The sequence below is a fragment of the Equus asinus genome, chromosome 26, assembly GCF_041296235.1.
Source record: "Equus asinus isolate D_3611 breed Donkey chromosome 26, EquAss-T2T_v2, whole genome shotgun sequence".
Taxonomy (NCBI): domain Eukaryota; kingdom Metazoa; phylum Chordata; class Mammalia; order Perissodactyla; family Equidae; genus Equus; species Equus asinus.
The window spans coordinates 8,253,166-8,259,735 of NC_091815.1; positions in this window are offsets into that span (position 1 = coordinate 8,253,166).

Below are 6,570 nucleotides of genomic sequence, written 5' to 3' on the forward strand. Positions count from 1 at the left end.
CTGAAAATTGTTGGTTCCTCTCTTCATCCTTATAGCCATTCTGACCACTGTGAGCTGCTATCTCAGTGCCGTTTGTATTTGCATTGAGCAGAGACTTAATGTTGATGAGCATGTTTTCATACAGCCTGTTGTCCATCTTTCTATCTTCCTGGGAGAGCTGTCTGTTTCCATCTTTTGCCCAGGATTTATTTGGCTCGTTGATTTTTCTCCTGTGGAGACGTATGACTCCATTGCATCTTTGGCTATTCACCCCTTCTCCGATGTGTGGTTTGCAAACCTGCTGTCGCAGTTGTTGTGACGTCTTTGCACTGAATCGATGGTGTCGTTGGCGGGGCAGAAGCTTCTGTGTTGGATGGAGTCCCGCTTGTTTCTTGTTTCCTTTGTTGCCCTTGCCCAGGCACACATGCTTCTTCCAAATAGGCGGCCAAGCGAGAAGGCAAAGAGCAAGAAGCCTGCGTTTTCTCCTCGAAGTTTCAGGGTTTCAAGTCTTCCATTCAAGACTTTAATCCATTTCGAGGTGGTGTGTGTGCCTGGTGTAACATCACGGTCTACTCTCATTGTGTTACATCTGGCTGTGCAGTCTTTCCAGCACCATTTCCTGTCTAGAGTCTCTTTTCTCCGCTTTCTCCTCTTGGCTCCCTGGTTGAAAATGGGCTGTCCATAGATGTGTGAGTTCATTTCTGGGCTCTCGATTCTGTTCCATGCATCTGTGTGCCTCCTTTGCTGGCCAGGCTGTGCTGTTTTAGTACCTAGCTCTTCGTCCTATATGTGGAAGTAAGAAAGTGTGATAATTGCTGCTTTGTTCATTTCCCCCAGGATTCCTTTTGCTATTCAGGGTCCTTTGTTGCTGGATAGAAACTTTAGGATTCTCTCTTCTATTTCTGTGGGAAAGATTGCTGCAACTTTGACTGGGACTGCATGGAATCCAGACATTGCTTTGTCGACAAAAATAATCCGTAACCAATCTGTAAATGAAAATTTGGGAGAGTTTATTCTGAGCTTCAATCTGAGGATTATAACCCGGGGCCTTTCTACCCAAAGGAAGAAAGAGCATCAGAGAAGTGGGGTGCACAGACTGGTTGTATTCTCCTCATAGAGGATGTTTCACATAGAATTGAAATGTCCCATTTACAATAGTCACGAGACTGCTCTGTTGGCACAGCGATTGATGGAAATAGCAGGTAGGTCTTCTGTCTCAGTGAACACAGTAGAGTGGCAGTCTGTTGTTTCCAGCTGACTGGTCACAGGTGAGCTGGGTGGTCAAAGGTCAGTGCAGCAATCAGTTCCTAGCCAAGGGAGAAATGCTTATCCCTAAAGAAATGCTAATGTGGGGGGAAGTTGCACCTTTATCTCAAGGGCCATAGGAAATGTCTAAGCAGATATGCAATGCGTGCTAAATGGCCATAGTCAGGCCCTTTTGGAAAAAACAAAACCAGGCCGAATTAGGTCTATACCAAATGGCTTCCTCATATAGTCCAATATATCCAATTGCTTCCCATTTTTACTTGAGCTTTATGCCGTATGGACGTTTCAAGTGTGTCCGTTGTTGCATTCAAACTGCACGGAATAGCCTTGCGTTTCCTTGTGTCTTGTGGAATTTGTTTCCCCAAAACTTTGCTAGTTTTTCGTTTCGATCGCTTTCTCCTGTTTGTCCAAGGTTATTCGCAGGTATCATTTTCTTCTCACTGGCATGGGTTTTTTTTGAGGTTCAGCTTTTCTATTCTTTGCAACTTTTAATCGGTTTTGTTTGGCAGAAGTTTATGGCTGTGCTCAAATCTGCTGGCCGTGCTGCTCTCTTTGCCGAGGAAGAGTGGCGCTGTTTAACATAGCTTCCCATCTGCCTCTACACTAGCTCGCATGCCTGACCCAGAATGGCTGGACGAGCGTTGAGGAGGCTCACTCCCAGGATTCCACGCGGCCGACCCTGGCCTGCTGACCCAGAACACGTGGACTTCACCGCTGGCCCACTGGCTGGACCCTTTCGTGCTGCATTGGCAACCTGTGGTTGAGTGGAATGTGACTTGAATATGCTACTTGAACCCAACTCTGGCCCTGTGTAGATGAGGCCAGGTTGTTTCTCTGGCCCACTGTGATGTCGGAGGATTTTTCAGAATTGTGTCTCTGCTGTCCAGTCTAGCATGGTGGATACAGCGTTTCAGAGCACGCGTGGAGCAGTCTCATAACTCACCCTTCCCAGTTAGGCCAGGTTAGACCTTCCCCACAGTTTTGAGTTTGTGACTTTCCCGGACTGTCAATCGTTCAAGCAGAGTCTGTCTAAAGACTGACATCTTTCACTGTGGATTATTGAGGTGTGATTTCTGTTGGCCTTCCATTTTATGGGACCCTGTTTGCTTTTCCATGGTCTAATCGTCATGTTCTTTATGAGCTTGTCCTTTGACATGCTTATCAGTGCGTTCTCCTCTACTCCATTTTAGGAATTTTGCATTTCTTTAATCACCATATGTTCTGTAGGCCAAGGTGTGAGTCCTTTCGTGATTGTTGGGTGTTGTCCTGGAATTTCCATCGTTCACTTGAGGGAATCTTTGCTATCCCAGCCTAGATCCAACTGAGCACTGACTACACGTGGTCATCATGGTTCGTTTGACATTGTGAGATGATAAACTCCAGGTTCGAGGTTATCCTGGCAACCACTTTCACGGGCCCAATGGTTCCGACACAAATTAGATGAATCTGATGAATTCCTCTCTGCAGGTGAGAGACCTTCTGTCCCTTTTCTGGATTTGGGAAGTCTCGTGCTTGACCACTGATCCTTGAACTTTCCACTAGATTATGTCTAGATACTGGCTTACTTTATTTCTACAGGGTTTGTTATTTGTTTGATTTACATCCTCAGCTGTGGCATGTTTATTTTTCTTTAAGTATAATAGTAATGTTCTAATTTTCTGCCATCCTTTCTATGTGTGGTTTCAAAACACATAATCAATACTCCTTCTACGGTAAGAGATATGGGGAGAGAATCTCACTGATCCCACTGAGCCCTGTAACCTGGGAGGCCAGCCTTCACAAAGGATGGAAGGCCTCTTCAAAAGGGTACTTTTCAGCACACTTCTAGAGCCCTTCCAAACCAAGAGACATACCCAAGCATGGCAGGGTTCCATTCCTTCAGGGCATCAATGAGCTCTCTTGTGAAATATTGGCATATACCCAGTGGGCCCCCGTGAATTGAGAGCTGTGGAAAGTGAGAATTCTCTTCAAGAATGCTAGGGGCCTAGGAAAGGAGGCCTCGATTCTTCTCTTCAATGTCCTCAATTGATCAGTCTTGACTTTGTATTATGGGTAAGGCAGAAGAACAACGTAGGTCTGATAAGCCCCGGGTCCGGCCTCGTTTTTCAGAACACATTTCCAGCTTGAATCAGCATGGCCTCCCTAGACTTCCGTAGATGACAATGTTTTCCTCTGAGTACTTGACCCTCTATTGTCTCTTCTTCCCAATGATTCCTTTCTCATCCCTTGAATTAGCGTCTCTTTGATGTCTTCAAGTTTCTGTGCCCGGTTTGTGTTTGGAAAAGCTGTTTATGTGTACCACTCACCTGAATATCCTAGCCCAGGTCAATCCTAGAGCTGGAAACCTATGGCCAACTTTGGTGACGTGGTCACCGTGATGTCATAAACACGCTCAGAATTCTAAGTTGTCCTGACAACCTCAATGCACACAGTGTTACAGAGCCATCTCATACCAGTCTGATGACTCCCCCTTTCCAGGTGCGATAGTTTTCCTTTTTCTGGACTTCTTGTCGGTTTCCAACTTTCTCCTCAAACCTTGAAAGATCTACTACATTCCTTCTAGACAGTGGTTTCTTTCCTTTAAGATAGTCCTGGGATTTATCTCTTATCTTCTGTGGATGTGGCCAAATGTGTGGACTTTCCCCACAGAAAGTCCTGGAGTCCCTGTGAAGCTGAAGTTACCCAAGCAATCCTCTGATGAGCAATGATCATGTCAACTCATAGCAGTCTGGTGTTTCCACCTTGGCAGGTCAGATGTTTTCCTTCCTTCATCATTTGGGGAAGTGTACCTGATGTGTTCATAGATTGTAATATTCTCATGGTTCATTTCCTGGTGTGTATTCATAAGGTATCCTCACAATTTCTACTTCTTCATGATCTCAGTCGGCACCATACCTTGAAATCAATATTTCCTAATGCTCCTAATTGGATCTGTACCTGAGATGCCAGCCTGAGAGTCCCAGGCCGCCCAAGTGGAACATGGACACTTACCCACTACACCAGAGGGCTGGCCCTTAATTGGACTTTTGGACCAACCTTTGGCTTGAACTTGGGAAGATGTTGGTCTGCATTGATTATTCAAAAAGGTAATTACCAGTAACATCGTGGACATCAACATTTTCAGTTGGCTCAGGAGTTTAGCAGGGGTCATGTTCTGTTGGTAGTGTTCCTCTTCATCTCTTTGCAATGGTCTACCTTTATGTTGCATCATTAAACATTTCGAGGTGATTATCAATCCTTTGAAGTTCATAATCTCTAAACTCTTTCAGCCTGCAAACTTTATCCCTTAAACCTGCTTGCCTTTATGGAGTTTTGATTTTAGGTGAATTGATTTCAATAACCTAGCATTAGAAAATCCTATAGCTTTCAGATTTACATCCTCATAGATTTAGACTTCTGTGTATGCTACATCTTCTTCCCCACAGTAAGCCTAATTACAGGCCCACACCCCACACTTGTGCCTAATCAACTCTTTCTCCCACCGTCCACTGCCACCCATTCCCTCTGGGAACCACCAATCCCATATCACGTTCTACCTGTTTGTTGGTCCTTATTTTAATCTTCTCCTTGTAAGTGAGATGCGATGGTATTTGATTTCTCCCTTGGGATTGTTTCAGTTCCCCTCCCACCCTCAGGAGTGATTCTGCTGTCACAAATCGCTGGACTGCACTGTTTCTTACAGCTGAGTGTTTTGCCTTTGTGTGGATATAGCCCAACTTCCTTCTCTATTGGTCCTTTGATGGGCACCAGGGCGGCTTCCAAGTCTTGTATATCGGGAGTAAGGCTTTGGTGAACACAGTGGGGCATGGATCTGTGTGCATTAGTGTTTCGCAGTTCTTTGGATAAACACGCTGGAGAGGAAAAGCTGGATCATAAGGTAGATGGATTTGGAAATTTCTGAGGCAATTTCACATGGCTATGCCTAGTGCCCTCACCAGTTTGCACTCCTACCAGAGGTGCAGGACTCTTCCCTTCTCTCCACCTTCTCTCTGACACTTGTTGTTTGCTGTTTTGTTCCTTTTAGCCATTCTGAACACAGGGAGCTGTCATCTCATTGCCGTGAGGATTTTGCGTTGGCCTTATACTTAATGGTGTTGAACATGTGTTCATACAGCTGTTGGCCACCTTTCTGTCTTCTTGGGGTAAATCTCTGTTTCCATCTTCTGCCAAGTTTTAATGGGCTTGTTGTTTTTTCACTTGTGGAGACGTGTGGTTTGAAACATCCTCTCTCTGTTGTTGTGCTGTCTTTGCATTGAGTGGACGGTTTCCCCAGCTAAACAAAAGCTTCTACGTTGGATGGAGTCCTGATTCTTTCTTCTTTTCTTTGTTGCCCTTGCCCAGTCACACATGCTTCTTCCAAATAGGCGGCTACCCCAGATGGCAAAGAGCCAGCTGCCTGTGTTTGCTCCTAGAATTTTCACTGTTTCAAGACTTCCGTTGAAGGCTTTAATCCATTTCGAGATGGTGTGTGTGTAACATCATGATCTACTCTTATTGTGTTACATGTGGCTGTGCAGTCTTCCCAGCACCATTTATTTTAGAGACTCTCCTTTCTTCACTGTCTCCTCTTGCCTTCCTCATTGCAAATGCGCTGTCCATATATGTCTGAGTTGACCCTTGTGTTCTCCATTCTGTTCCATTGGGCTTTGTGCCTGTTTTTGGGAGCAGGCTGTGCTGGTTCGGTACCAAGCGCTTCGTCCTACATGTTGAAATCAAAGTGTGATACGTCCTGCTTTGTTCGTTCTCCTCAGAATTCCTTTGGGTATTCAGGGTCCCTTGTTGCTGGATAGAGACTTTAGGATTTTCTCTTCTATTTTTCTGGGAAAGATTGCTGCAAATTTGACTGGGATTGCATGCAACCCAGAGATTGCTTTATCCATTGTGGACGTTTCTGGTGTTTCAGATCTTACATTCCTAGAGCACAGAATACCCTTCTGTTTCTTTGTGTTTTCTGGAATTTCTTTCCCTAAAGCTTTGCTAGTTTTCTTTTTCCATAGCTTGCACCTGTTTGTCTAAGCTTATTCCTAGAAATCTTATTCTTCTTACTTGCATGTTTTTTTCCAGAGGTTCAGTTTTTCTATTCTTTGAAACTTTTCACTAGTTTTGTTTTGGCAGATGTTTATGGCTGTGCTCACATCTGGTGGTGATGCTGTTGTATTAGCTGGGCAAGAATAACGCTGTCTGACATTGCTTCCCATCTGCCTCTACACTATCTTGGACGCCTGCCCCAGAATATCTGGACCATCGGTGAGGAGGTTCACCTCCAGCATTCTGCATGGTCTGCCCTGGGTGCCGACCCAGAATTTGTGGACTTCACCACTGCAC